The sequence below is a fragment of the Camellia sinensis genome, chromosome 1, assembly GCF_055761805.1.
Source record: "Camellia sinensis isolate YWXY chromosome 1, ASM5576180v1, whole genome shotgun sequence".
NCBI lineage: Eukaryota > Viridiplantae > Streptophyta > Magnoliopsida > Ericales > Theaceae > Camellia > Camellia sinensis.
This window is the reverse complement of record NC_138961.1, coordinates 213,597,393-213,613,625: the sequence shown is the minus strand read 5'-3', so window position 1 is coordinate 213,613,625 and position 16,233 is coordinate 213,597,393. Positions and strand designations below refer to the sequence as shown.

Here is a 16,233-nt window from a genome sequence, read left to right as displayed (position 1 = left end):
TTTCGGCTATTGTTCGTGTGAATATTCGGCTGCTTTGTGTGGGTTGATTTAGAGTATTATTTTGGGTCTTCTACAAATCTATTTCGAAGGTTTTTTGTTCATCTATTTGGTGAGGTCTTTCCTCTTATTTATTTGTGATTATTTAGAATTCTCCTAAGGGTGGTTTATGAGACCATTCGTGTCTCGTTTGTAATCGTTTGGAAACTTATTTGGTTGATAGTGGAATCGGATTTCGATCACGTAGACGTACCTCACATTGAGGGAACCACGTAAAAATTCTTGTGTAACTTTTGATTTAATTTTTCCGCATTAGTTTTTTATTCCCATTGATTGATTTACTTGTGGGGAACAGTTAAATCAAATGTCTCCCCACTGACCTTTTCCTACTCAAAGCATTGAATCAATGATCTCAAAGCCAAACCCAACACGCGTTGTGCCATACCAGCCCCAGGACAAGCTCTCATTCCCAACCCAAACGGCATTAACTTGTGTCCTACTTCCCCACCTTCAAACCTCTCTCGCTTAAATCTTGTAGGGTCATCCCAAGCCTTAGCATCCATATGAATGGCCCATGCATTAACCAACAAGATTGTGTCGCGTGGCATGTTGAATCCCTCTATGATACAATCATCAAATGATATGTGCGGTAGCAATAGCGGTGTTGCCGGGAACTATCAAAAAGTCTCAGAAATGATAGCTTGAAGGTAATGTAGCTTTGAGAGATCGGGTTCATCAATCATGCGCCCTTGGCCTACATGAGTGTCTACCTCAACTCTTGCCTTCTTGAACATCTCTGGGTGATTCACCAAAAGTGACAATGCCCATTCCATTGTCACTGCAGACATGTTGGTGCCTCCTAGTATCATGACCTGATCATTAAATGTTAATAAATTAAATTAGGGAAATCATATTTTTGCATAATTTTTACAACAAGGCTCCAAGTACAACTTAATTATGTAGTGATGGTAAAACTTTATATGTATTTGGTTTTAAAGCGTTAGATCTCAATTTGATAATATTATGGATATTAGCATACACTACTAATAACACAATATTAGATTAGTTTTATGTCAAATGAATTCACTTACAAGTTTTATGTCTTAATTGGTATAGTATGTTTGTTGAAACTGTTCTAAATCTCATCTTTAACCTGAGGCCATTTTTATTAATTTGATTAATCATAATTATTTGACACTATAATTAATGTCAAAATAATATATAATAAATTAATAATGTAGACAAATTATACCCTTAATTTATGTAGTTTGTCTTTTGTGACATTTTGATCCTACTACATTAGTTTTATTCTTTAATTTTTCATATTATAGTAATTTAATCCTATTAATGACTCGCCTTTAAAGATTATATTGAAATTAAAAAGATAAATAATCTAATTATTTTATCTTTAATCTATATCTAATTTTAAATAATTTTTTTATTGCGCTAAAATGAAAAAAATAAAAATAAAATTGGCACAAAAAATACCGCCACCGACATTTTTACACCAATAATTTTTACATGAATAAGTTTGAGATCTAGACTTATCCACTCTAATTTTTTGTGGTTAATGATTTGTGTAGTAAAAACTAAATTTGTGTAGTATAAGATTTATATGTAAAATAAACCTAAATTATAAGATAATAATTTTAAATAATTTTTTAATAATAATGTCTAAATTTATAATATTGTTGTTTTGATAACTAAATAGAGGGAAGATATGGAGTCGTCATTTCGGAGGGAAAAAAAAAAGTAGAAAAATAAGGAAAATGTTTTATAGCTTAAAACTGTTTTAATTTGCCTTTTATCTTACTATGTTTTGGTTTTTTTTTTTTTTTTTTTGAAAATGTTTTGGAATTTTAATTCTTGAATTGTAAAGCAAGCTCTAATGAGTTAATAGTAAATCTCACCTATTGTGATGTGATTTTTTTATCTTAGTTTTTTTTTTTGCTATATAATTAGTGTTCGATTAAAATATCAAAATTAATATACTGAATTATTATAGCTTTTTTATTATTAGGACAAATTACATATACACCCCTCGAGGTTTGGCTAAATTACAGATACCCCTGAGGTTTCAGAAATTACATCCCGCCCCCTGAGGTTTGTATTTTCATAACAATTTGTCCCCTGAGATTTATATTTCATAACAAATTACCCCCTAATTTCTTATGCAAATATAACATTCAGGGAGAAATTCGTAATTTCTCAAACCTCAGGAGGCATCTGTAATTTAGCCAAATCTCGAAGGGTGTATATGTAATTTGCCCTTATTATTATTACTTTGTTTTTACACTGCCAGCTCAGTAGAGCTGCTCTGCTGGAGAGCTCTATCAATACTGGTAAAATAAATGGAGGAGAGTACACTGACCAAGATAAGCCCACTGATGATTTCATCTGTATAATAATCTAGATGTGATTCTTGCAAGGAAAGCAAATTATCGATCATGGTGTTCTTACTCTTGTCACGCCTATGCTCATTGATCAAATCTTGCAGGAAAGCGTCCACTTTCTTATGAATTCTCCCCAAATTTTTCTCAAAGCCCTAATAATCAATCCACCGTAAAACCGGTAAGAAATCGCCGGGGTTCGACGCATCGCCATACTCGAACGCCTCGATCACGAGCTCCCGGAACTCCTTGGCCTCCTCGTAGTTCGACAAGTCGTCACCGCAATACCGCTTTCCGGCGATCATTCTCATGACGATGTTGAAGGTCAGCTCGTAAAACTTGGATTTCAATTCCACTTTTTTGAAATCATGAGACGAGTTTTGGGACAATCTCAGGAGTAAAAGCTTGATTCGTCTTGCCTGATGGATAAGAAGGCATTGAGGCGGCTGGTGGAGAAGATTTCCACCGCCATGACGCGGCGGAGGTTACACCAGTGGTCGCCGAAGGAGGCCGCAACGACGGTGGTGTAGTTGTAGCCCAAGTACTTGCCGAAGGCGAAGCGAGGGCGGTTGGCTAAGACGACGTCGTTCTTGGTGAAGCATTCCTCCACCGCGGACGGTGAGGATACAACCACCACGAGGTTTGAACCGAACCGGAGGGAGAAGATGGACCCGAGGTTTTGGGAGAGTTGGTGGAGAGTGCGGTGGAGAGGTTGTTTGAGGAGGTGGAGGTGACCGATCACCGGAAGAGCCGGTGGGCTTGGAGGGAGATTCTTCTGTGTCCTTGCTTTCGATAAGAACTTGAAAGCAATAAGAAGCAAGAAAACAGAGAGAGATATGTACGGCAAAGTAACTTCCATGTCTGGTTGATTAATTTGTAACGAAGATTGGATTATACTTGGTTTTTTAGGATGGATTTGAATGAATATATATAGGGTTGGTCTGAAATGTTTTAAAAAAGTATATTTTTTAATTTATTAGTTTTTACGGGTTAAGTTTGAATTGAATTTGATGTGATGTGTTAGAAAGATAATGTAATTTAAATAAGATGATGTGAATTAAATAAAATAGTGAGTTTTTAACTTTTTATATTATTTATGCCAAACCAACCCTAGCGCCAGTGTGTGTGGTAAATGGTTATGATTTTGATTTGCAGCATCTCTTTTTTGGGTGTTGAATTTTTTTAGGTTTAATCGGCTATGATATATATGATAAAGTATTTTCTACGCATCATTTTAGTGTTTAGTTGGAAATTTGAGAATAAATGTAGAAAATGAAAGAAAAAATTATGCCTAAAATTAAGTGAATTGTAACCATATTTTATTTAAATTTTATTTATTTTTTTCTTTTAATTTTTAAATATTTCAACCAAATACAATGTTAATAGAAATGGTCACAACAAATTTGTAATTATTTTTTTAATTTCATTTTTAATTTTATTCATTTATTTATTTAGTAATATGATCACGTCTTACTGTTACGTAGGCATCCTCATGCATCCGTAATCATCTTGTTCAACTCCATTTTTAATTTATTTATAAGTAATGTTAGGGATGAAAAAAATATCATGAAAATAATCATAAAATATTTTTTACTTTTGTGTTATACACACAATAAAATATCACATACTAATCAATGAATGACAAATTTTCATGATATATTTCATGATTTTTTTTCATGATTCATAATTGATTTTTTAATTAAAAAAGTAGAGAAAAAATATGTATATTTGAGATAATTTTTTGACTTTCTATGAAAAGATGTGTAATAAAATATTATAATAAAATCAAATTAACCATTTTACCCTATTGACTTTTTGACTTTTAACTTTTTAACTTTTTGAGTAGTTGAATTTAAAGGAAAAAATAATAATTTTGCCCTAGTGACTTCCTCCACAAGCTATCCTTGAATAGTATAGACATTTTATCTTTTTTAGTAATTTTTTTACTTTTTGACTCTTTTAATTTATCCCAAACAAAGTTTGATTTGGGAATAAATTATTTTAATAATTTTTTAATTTTTCAATTAAAATGTGAGACAAAAAAATTAGTATGTTTGGAATGATTTTTATTTTTTTACAAAAAGATGTACAAAAAGTAAAGAGAAAAGAAATTTTTTGACTTTTTGATATAGATTGTTGGCTTTTTAATTTATTTTATTTTTTTGTGAATTTTTGACTTTTAGGATAAAATATTGAGTTGCAAAACGAGGAAAGTGAGTTGATTTTTTGAGTTTTTTGACTTTTTGACTGGGTAAAAAAGTCTCGTTTTGGATATATTTTTTTATTTTTTTTAACTTTTGTGAGAGAATAAATAAAATGATTATATTTTTGATGTGACATTTTATTTTATTGAGTTTTTAGTCTATTTTATTTTTTTATAACTAAAATAGCCCTAATCTCACATGCCAGAGATAGCTTAAAAAATTAGTTTGAATTGACTTTTTGGAAAGAAAAAGTAAATAATTATGGTTTAAATATAATATTTTATCTTATTGACTTTTTAACTTATTTTATTTTTTAATAACTAATTTAATCCCAACTCAACCCAACCCACGTAGCCAAATGAAGCTTTAAATTCAACAATCTACAAATTAAAAAAAAAAAAAAAACTATCAAAATAAACCACATTCCTCATACTTCATATTCTACTATACCCTATACTCTACTTTCACAATAAATTTCGAGATAATTATCATAAGGGTCTAGCTTGTTTCCAATTGGAGATCAAGATTGGACCGTCCAGTCCAGTATGTAGGCCCATTTTTGGGCATGTTTTCTATAATCCGAACCGTTGAATGTATAGAGCTTGTCGAGTACTATATTCTTGTAAAAAATCATGTTTATCGGATATTGATAGCTATTTGATCGGATTAAATTTCTGTCAACCGTTAATTTTTTAAAAACAAAACTGATCTGATCAAATAGCTATCAATATCCGATGACTTTAATTTTTTACAGAAATATAGTACTTGACGAGTTCTACACATTGACAATTTAAATTATAAAAACAGGGCTAAAAAATGAACTCACGGGTTGGATTGGACGATCCAGTCTTGATCTCCAACTGGAGATAAGCTAGACCATTATCATAATTAATGGCATTTTTATTTAAAATTTCTTAGTGATTGATAGATACACTAAAGAGTTAGGTTTTAAATAATTAAAATTAAAATCAATTAATAATTGACATTGAATGGTCTATATCACTGTGAATAAATTTAAATAAGTTTCAGAATAATTTAGTATTTCAATTTTTTTTATTAGTGAAACCTATAAAATAATCATAGTGGTAGAGGATGTGATAAATCAAATAAAGGTTGAATATAAAAAAATAACAATTAATTAATAAAAAATTCATATCCAATTTAATGTGAATTTTATACTTTAAAACAAAGTGCCTATGATATGAAAATAAGTTTAATTATAAAAATTGTATTATTATATTATTCTTGTGGTATTTTTTTATATTACTTTTCTTTAAGAATAATTATTTCATATTAAAAATATATTGATAGAAATGATTTTTCAAGATTGGCCCCACACTAATAACTATTGTAAAATTATGTTTATTCATGTGTTTTATGTATCCGATTATGTGTTCCGATTTAAAGTATACATTTTTAATTTGTTGCTTCAGAAAAAATATTTATATACATAAATTTTATACAAAAAAAAAAGAAAAAAGAAAAAATCATATGGCAGTACAAATTTATTGCATCATTATGTACAAATTTTATGAACAATTTTTATGTTTGTATACTATTCACTGTGCTTGGTTTTAGTTTTCAAAAAATACTTTTCAAAAATTTTACTTTTTACTTTTTTGTATTTTTTTTTGCTTTCACTGATTTTTTTTAATATTTTAAGTAACTTCACTACAAGAAAAAGCACCATTGACGACTAAATTTTTAGTTGCCAAAAGTCCTTTTTTAGTCGCCAAAAGTCGACTTTTCACTTTCCCCGACTAAATATTTTAGTCGCCGGTTTTGTCGTGAATACATGGTCGCCGGAGGTATTGGCGACTAAAAATATTTTAGTCAGCCAAAAATAGGTCTTCAGCGACCAAAGCTTTTGTCGCCAATAGTCAATTGCATTTTTGAGAATTATACATTTAGCGACTAATCTTTTAGTCGCCAATAGTGAATTTTTTTTTTTTATTTATACATTTGCGAACTAAGCTTTTCGTTGCCAATAGTCAATCTTTTGGCGACAACACATTTTAGTCGCCAAAAGCATATTTCAGGAAAAAAAAATAAAAATTGCCTCTATTGTTGCCAAGTTTCGAACCACCAGCCTCCCACATTCTAAACCTTTAGCAACACACTCTCCCCACTATGCCAGTACAACATCACATGAATATAAATGCAACATATATTATTTATATAGTATATTGACCGTTATTAATACAAAACTATATATATATAAATAATTATTTTTATTTAATATAATTTTGTAAAAAATAAATTATTTACTAAACAAAATTGAGGCCACTTTTGGCGACTAAATCTATTATTTAGTCGCCAATTCTATAATTTTAGGCTACTAATTATTTTTTAGTCGCTAAAAAAATAAGTTCCGCCTAAAAATAACCAGTTTGGGCGACTAAACCTGTTTTTAGTTGCCAAAAACGTCCCCTTTTGGCTACTAAACTGAATTTTAGTCGCCAATTGCCTGTTTTTAGCTACTAAATTTTTTTTAGTAGCCAAAAAGCTTCACTTTCAGCGACCAAACTGTTTTTAGTCGCCAAAACACGTATAATCGGCAACCAAACTGTTTTTTAGTCGCTAAAACCCATATAATCGGCGACTAAATTGATTTTTTGTCGCCAATAACTATACATTTGGCTACTAAATTGTTTTAGTCGCCAAAAGTCTTCACTTTTGGCTACTAATTCCATTTTAGTCGCCGAAAGTGCTACTTTCAGCGACGAAATTTTTTTTTTAGTCGCCATTTGTGCTTTTTGTTGTAGTGCTTTTTAAAATTTTTAGACACACTTAACATAAAATATACTTAAAAAGTATAATATTTGTGAAAAAAATATTTACAAAAGTCACTAAATATCAAAAAATACTAAAATTCAGTATATTTTTGTATATTTATTAATTTTTAAAATATTTTTTTCACAAATATTTTACTATTTAGATACATCTAAATAATGTGCATTATTACTTAAAATTTTAAAAATACTCATTAAAATTTTTAAAAAAATACTAAAAACAAAAACCTCAAATTTTTAAAAACTAAACTCAGAAAACTGAAATTAGACATATTGATGATTTTTTTTATATGATGAGAAACTATAAACTGTCCACATTTGACCTGTATAGTATATAACATCTAAATGCACACAATTATTTATAAATCAATAAATCATGTGTATTGGTTTACTATAGATGCAATGCAAGGGAGGCAAACTGTGTTTGCACCTTGTTTTTTTTTGGAGAAAACAAATAAATTTGTTACCAAAATAATTAAGTCCATGTTTTTTCCATTTTTACAAAATTTATCATGAATTTTTTGTCCTTTTTCTTTTATAAATTCAAGACTCAAACAAAAATGAGAGATTGAAATAAAATTTAAATTTTGTTGCAATATGCATACTGATTCTATAATTAATTTTGTTATCAAGTTTTAGCAAAAATTTATATAAGAAATTAAAATATAATAGCTATCTATAGTAGAAATAATATTTAAAAAGAAAAAGCAAAGGGAAAGTTTATTTTTAATTTTTGTTGCAACCAAGGAAACCAATGCCTTCGGTTTAGCTAAAACAGCACCGCATAGCCGGACAGCAGTGGGTGCTCTCCGTGCGGAATTTTTTTTTTTTTAAATATATAATGCATATTGTATGCAATTTTAATACAAAAATTATACAAATTTTCGTCAACTTATATAAGTGATTTCACAAAAATACGTAAATTCACAAAATTATATAAGTTTTTATGAATTTATGCGAATTTATATTCAATTTATGTATTTTTTTAAAATTACTTGTATAAATTCATGAAAATTTATGTAATTTTATATTAACATTATGACAGTGGCTTCCCTCCTGTCCCAGATCGGATGTGGGGTCCCACCACGAGCCGCATTTTGATAACTTGAACCGTTCAATGTGTAGAGCTCGACGAGTACTATATGCCTGTAAAACATTATGTTGATGGGATATCGATAGTTATCTCATCATATCAGTTTTCTGTCAACCGTTCATTTTTTCACTGTCTATTTTTTTTTTATAAAATTGATTTGACCGTATAGCTATCGATATCCGATCAATGTGATTTTTTGTAAGTATATAATACTCGACGAGTTCTATACATTGAACGATTTGAATTATCGAAATAGGACCTATGATGGATCCTCACAGGCCTAACAACACTTTTTAATCTGATCTGAGACTGGAGAGAAGCCAAGCTCTAAAATTATATACCCCGTGCATTGATCATTTCTCAAGATGAAGATAGATTTTAAATAATTATTTTGACCAAATTTGCCCAGGTGCTATGAATGAGGAGCTGTTTGGAGTCCACGTTTTTAATATTTTTTTAATTTTCTTATTGATTTTTGTAGTTAATATATTTAAAAAATTATTTTTAAATTATTTTTTGTAAAAGAAAAAATGACATTGAAATTTTTTAATAATATATATATATATATATATATATATTTTTTTTGTGGCCAAAGAGCCTCCAAATTTACCGGATAAATTACAAATACACTCTTTACGATTTATTTAAAATATGAATTTTCTCCTGTTATCTTAAAAATTACAAATAACTCATTGTCTAAATTTTTTATTTAACAAAATAAATAGTAAAAATAAAATATCTAACTACTTTCTTATACAATAATAAAATTACTTAAAATTATTAATTAAAATATATTTTTGATATTATTAAAAATTATTATTGAATGGATGATTTATTAATAAAATAAGTTATTTGTCATACAACTACGAACTTAGTGGAGAAAATATAATTTCTAAAATTACTTTTAAACAAATCATTTACCCGAATTTACCTTAGGACTATTTGTTTGTTTTACCCAATATCCATCCATAAACAATAAGTCTATGGTGCCAGATTAATTCATCCAAAAAATTCTCGATGAGTAATTATGCGATGAAAATTAATTTATGTATAAAATAAATTTGAATAAAAAAATAAATATGTTAAATAATTTATGAGTTGATAAGGTTGATTTGCAATATTACTGGTCCATGAATGTGACAACCATCTCCCTAATTAAGCAAATTAATTATCTTAATTATTTACTTACCATTACTTATATGGTTATTTGGTAATTGTGGATTATGTGCCAAATGATATATGCTTGTATTGATTGGCATTGTATTAGTATTGTTATTATGTGTCATATGAATTAAACCTGTTTGATTCGTTAAACTTTGTTAGGTTGAAATTAAGTAATTGAATAGAAATAGAGCCTAATCCACATTAGGACAATTAAATTCAGTTTGCTTTATGCCATAAAATGATGAGATTAATTTTATTTACGTGAAGTTAATTTTATTTAATTTCTTAGCCTTAGTTCCATGAATTGAAAAATTAATAAAACAAAAAAACAAAAAAGAAAGAAAGAAAGAAATTGAATACAATAAGGTGTGCATGTGTCCTACTCATCTATGCATCCATGTAGTTGATATAGGGCAAACAGTGGGTCTTGTTGGGTTTACACTATTCAGACACGTAGAGAGAGAGGGAGAGGCTTTGAAGGTGAGAGTTCAACTAGAGTTCAACATAAAGAAGAAGAGAAGAAAGAGGGCAGTAAAGGAGAGGCTTGAGGAAACATACACCTACACCTTCTTCTTCACAATTCACCCACTCTAGGTAAGATTTCTCCACTCTAATCCCATGCATTTGAAGAATCATGCTAATGACTATGGAATTCAAGATTAACCAAGAAAAATATAGGTTAAGAGAAAGATTAGTTCTTATAATGAGAAGGTTGTTACATGCATGGCTATAAATGAAGGAATGAGTGAAATAATTCTTAAATTCACCTTGCATGGCATAAATTCTTCATATCCTTGTTGTTAAGGGTGTGCGCGGTGCGGGTCGGTGCGGTTTGGGAGAAAAATAGAAACCATACAGCGGGTGGCGGATTGATAAAAGTGGCATTAGAATTTGTCATTTTTCTTATCAAAAACCGGTGGTTCGGTTGGCAAATAATGACGAATTTGGCTTGGTGATTCGGGCGGATTGGCAATTTATAAAAAATATAATTCAAATTACATAACTTGAATGAAAGAGTAAAAAAATCTAATTTATAAATTAACTAAAATAGTCAAAATTAAAATATTCATCTAATATAACATTAAAAAAAATAATATTCAAGAATAAGAATGGAGTCTACCCCAAATTTGTAATTCCTAAATCCAAGAAATGGATACAGGGTTGCATTTTTATGTCTACCCCATTGATTTCGTTCATTATTCTTTCTGAAGTTCTATTGTGAAGCATATTATATATTAAAATCATGCTTCATATGCAGAAACACTTGATAAAAAGGTATAACAATATATACAAATATGTATACATATATATGCAGAACTTCAAAGAAAAAGAAACACCAAATAAAGATAAGAAGAGATGGAACAGAGCATAACAAAGAAATGTGCAGCTGTCTGTGAAGAAGTAAAGATGAGCATTAGGCGTAAGTATCAAATTCTTTAAAAATGGTATGCATCCGATTACCATCGATAAAATCTGAAACAAAGTCATGCATACCAAACTTTAGAGAGAGCACAGAGAGAGAGAAAAGAGTAGAGTGAAAGAGAGCAGAGAGAGCAGACCGAGAGAGAGAGAGAGAGAGAGAGAGAGAGAGAGAAAGAGAGCAGAGAGAGAGAGAGAGAGGGGTACATACCGACGATGAGGAGACCGGCGGTAGTGAGCGGAGAACAGCAACGTTGAGTGAAGAGCAATGGCGATTTGCGATGATGTTTGGGTGTTTGGGTGTGAATGAGAGCAGCGACGATCGGCGATGATGTTTGGGTGTGAATGAGAGCAGCAGTGAATCAGCGATGATGCGTGAATGAGATGAGATGTTTTGGGCGTCAATTAGGGCTAATTAAGGAAGTATTGCGTTTGAGAGAGTATATTTACATTTGCTGCCATGTGTTTGTATTGTATATACAGTAGCAGACTTCGAAATATTGATAGGCGGGTCGGGTCGGTTGTTTATGCAGGTTGGCAATTTTCAAACCACCACCCGCGCCAACCTGCCACTCTTGGAAGTCCCACCCGCCTAACCCGTCCGCCAGAGTTGAAAAAATGTGCGGTTCGAAGCGATTCAGTGCAGTTTTGGCGGTATTGTGCACAACCCTACTTCTTGTTGCTTGTAGTTAGACATAACTTCATGCATGAGCTTCATGAACTCAAATGATTTCTTCATGAGTTTGTTTTGTAATTCAATAGAAATGTACTCTTTGCAAATTGAAACTCTGGGAGCTGATTTCAAGTGTTAATCTCTAGTTTGATCTCCTTTACTGTTGAGGGTCCGAATTCAAGGTTGTTGATACAAATCTATGGGTTGAAACATGTGAAATTGAGACCAAAAGGTGGTGAAATTGAAGACCCAAAACATGGCAAATGTTCGGACCCAAACAGACCCAGCATCGCACGTGCAGCCTAGGGCCCCGTACGTGCGTAAAACAAGGCAAATTGGAGCTTGCACACTAAAATATATGTAGGTGCGGGGGCACGTGTGGCACTGGTCTCGCACATGCGGCCAAGACCTCCGCATGTGCAGCCCTTTTGGGTAGCTCTGGTTTTTTTTTTCGCTCCTTTTTTCCACCTTCCGGGCCTCCGTTTGCATGGTTTTGAAGTGTTTTCATGATCATTTGCATCTCTTGAGTGCATTAGACTGATTGCATAAATGAAAATTAGAACCGATTAGAACTAATCGAGTGAGCTAAGAATAGAAATTAATCGATTGAATAACGAACCAAATAGAAATAGAAATGATGGAATCTTGCATGGATGTGATTGAGTTGTTGTGCTTGAATTGTTTGTCTAGGTCAGACACTGCATCCTTAGTGCATTTTAGCATGTGTTTTAAAGAGCCCACTGTGAGTAACAATGTCGTAAAACTATGTTCAATTATAATAATTTTCTGACTGATTAACTGTACTGCTTTCTAAAACGATGTTGTTTACTGAATGAATGTTTGTCCTAATTTATGAACTGTACTCGTGGCATCCATAGCAACTGACTGTTACTGCTACTGCTACTGTTACTGTTACTGTTACTGCTACTGTTACAGAGATCTCTGTTAGTTCCAATGTTGGAATTACTGTTTACTATTTTGATGGGCATCAATTGACTGCTCGGTCTTTTAAGGCCTACTGTATTGTTCTACTATTGGATGTACCACGTATGATTGCTATGCTTACTATACGACAAATATGATATGAAATGTGAGATATTGACCAAATAAATGATCCACTAATGTAATTGACTGTGTTTTAAATACTGATGGGACATCATTCATTAAACCCTTTACGCATTTATTATTCACTAGGTTTTAGCTCACCATGTATATATATGTATATAGGTGTTCAGGCACCCGAGTGGAGTTAGCAGCGTCAACCCGATTTCGTTTTGTCAAGCCAACCTATTGTGCCTCTCCATGAGGCTCCGATCCGTTGTTGTCAAGGCTTTTGGGTAATCCAATTTCACCCTTTTTGGCAAGTTGTTTGATGTCAAAGTAAATGTTTTATACTTTGTTTTGGGCTTGGGATTTAATTCTCTAGAATGTCTTGGATGTCTATAACTTAAGCTTTTATGTTTATGTTGGTTATGGACTTAGACTTATGTGTGCACATATGTATATATTCATATGGAAGTTGTTTATTCATTTACGTCCTCACAGCTCTTTGGACATAATGTTTTAACATGTACAGGCTTCCGCCGGCCTCTTTATGGTTAACTGGTATTACTGTTAAGTAGGCCCCTGGTATCACGGATTACTGATCGATTACGATACTAAACCCTTAGGGACAGGTTTGGATCGTGACAATAAATGAGGAACGTATTTTTTTTTAAAATTACTTGTGTAAATTCATGAAAATTTATGTAATTTTATATTAAGATTATATACCCTTGCATTGATCATTTCTCAAGATGAAGATAGATTTTAAATAATTATTTTGACCAAATTTGCCCAGGTGCTATGAATGACACTACGCCAAAACAGGGCATTAACGGCAGTTTTTTTAACGACGGCTTCGTTACCGCCATTCAAAGATACTATTAACGGCGGTAATGAAACCGCCGTTAATATCGCCGTTAATGTATCTTTAACGGCGATTTTCATTACCGCCGTTAACAAAACCGCCGGTAATGACCCTTTAATGGTGGTAATGAAACCGCTGTTAAAAAATTGCCGCTAAAGCCATTTTTAAATGGCAGTAATGGAACCGACGCTAAAGCTCTCTCATTACCGCTGTTAATGACGGCGGTCTTTGTCGGCCGAGCTCCGGCGGAGCTCCGGTGAGTGGTGACCACGCGCGGCTAGGGTTGAACATGACCATCTACAATAAAATAAAAGCAATGTTTAAATATTTATTTAGGAAATATATTTCATGAAGAGTGGCTGTGGTGTAGTGGTTGGTGTGGGTGGACGAGAGGTTAAGGGTTCAAGACTTGGAGAGTGCAAGAAGAAAGAATTATTTTTTGAAAAATTTGAACCTATTTACGGCGGTAAAGAACTGCCGTTTTTGGTCGACTTTTAACGACGGTAATTTACCTTTTTATGACGATTGTACTTTTTCTGACACGCGCATAAACGGTGGTAACGAAACCGTCGTTAAAGGCTTTAACGACGGTTTTACAGCCTTTAAAGGCGGTAAAAAACTGCCGCTAAAGCCCAATTTTGGCATAGTGTGAGGAGTTGTTTGGAGTCCACGTTTTTAATATTTTTTTTATTTTTTTTTATTTTCTTGTTGATTTTTGTAGTTAATATATTTAGAAAATTATTTTAAAATTATTTTTGTAAAAGAAAAAATGACATCAATTTTTTTTTTTTTTTTTTTTTTTTTTGTGTGGTCAAAGAGCCCCTGAATTTATCGGATAAATTACAAATACACTCTTTAAGATTTATTTAAAATATGAATTTTCTCCTGTTATCCTAAAAATTACAAATAACTCATTGTCTAAATTTTTTATTTAACAAAAATAAATAGTAAAAATAAAACGTCTAACTACTTTCTTATACAATAATAAAATTACTTAAATTATTCATTAAAATATATTTTTGATATTATTAAAATTATTATTGAATTGATGATTTATGAATAAAATAAGTTATTTGTTATACAACTACAAACTTAATGGGCAAAATATAATTTCTAAAATTACTTTTAAACAAATCATTTACCCAAATTTACCTTAGGACTATTTGTTTGTTTTACCCAATACCCATCCATAAACAATAAGTCTATGGTGCCGGATTAATTCATCCAAAAAATTCTCCATGAGTAATTATGTTATGAAAATTAATTTATGTATAAAATAAATTTGAATCAAAAAATAAATATTTTAAATAATTTATGAGTTGTTAAGGTTGATTTGCAATATTATTGATTAATAAATGAGGAACGTATTTTTTAAAAATTACTTGTGTAAATTCATGAAAATTTATGTAATTTGATAATTTCTCAAGATGAAGATAGATTTTAAATAATTATTTTGACCAAATTTGCCCAGGTTCAATGAATGAGGAGCTGTTTGGAGTCCACATTTTTAATATTTTTTTTAATGTTTTAATTTTCTTATTGATTTTTGTAGTTAATATATTTAAAAAATTATTTTAAAATTATTTTTTGTAGAAGAAAAAATGACATTGAATTTTTTTAATAATATATATATATATTTTTGTGGTCAAAGAGTCTCCAATTTATCGGATACTAGTGTATGCCCATGCCAGAAGGCACCGTGAAAATATTGTTGGCATGAAAATGTAATTGAATATAAAACTATTGGGTTAAAATAGAATTTATTCAAATATATGATCCGTATGGTTTTGAATTTTCAAATGAATTTTATAATTAGATTTTTTAAAAGAGTTTGTCAAACTTAAAATTTTGTTTGGTTGTATATATTAAAAATAATTTTTATATATTTAAAATCCAAAACTTACTTGGTTTTAGAGCTTCTAAAACCAATTTTTAATTTTTAAATTTGTATTTTATTATTTTTAGTGAACTTTTTAAATATTTTAATCAATATTTTTCACTTTTCAGATCCACTCAATCTAAATATTTTGAAAAATTATAAAATTTAGAGAGATGTAACTTAATAATAATAATAATAATAATAACCCTCCTTATCTGTAGTACAAACTTAACGATAAACATATAAAAACTGTTCAATTAAATTTAACAATAAGTTTTGCTAGAAATTTTTATTTTTAACAATAAGCAAGTTTCAATAATATCATTGTGATTGATATAGTATTTGAACTCAAATTCTCAATGCAAAAATAGTTGCGTTTTTGTTTGTCAAACAAAAATTTAAATGGCAAAAAATGGTGGTGTCTATGATTAGTAGTGGTAGAGGCAATGTGCTGAAAATTGCTAAAATTTATCAAGAAAACGTGAAAATAGTGATGACACAAATGCAAACAAAAGACCATATCACCAGGTTAGTATTGTAGTATTTTTGTTTTTTTAACCCACCTGCAATTTGCAATAGAAAATAAGCACTTTATTACCCTGGCCAATAATAATACCCAAATAAATTTCTATATTCCACATTTTTTAGAGAGTGAGCTTTGGTTGAAATAAATAAGAGAGATCTCATGGCTATAGTTTTGCATCATTTTAATC

At 30.6% G+C, this 16,233-nt stretch overlaps 1 pseudogene; it reads right to left on the bottom strand.

Annotated features, from left to right (window-relative positions):
• Positions 1-335: 335 nt before the first annotated feature.
• Positions 336-3,448, bottom strand: LOC114268279 (cytochrome P450 81Q32 pseudogene; annotated as a pseudogene).
• Positions 3,449-16,233: the final 12,785 nt, after the last annotated feature.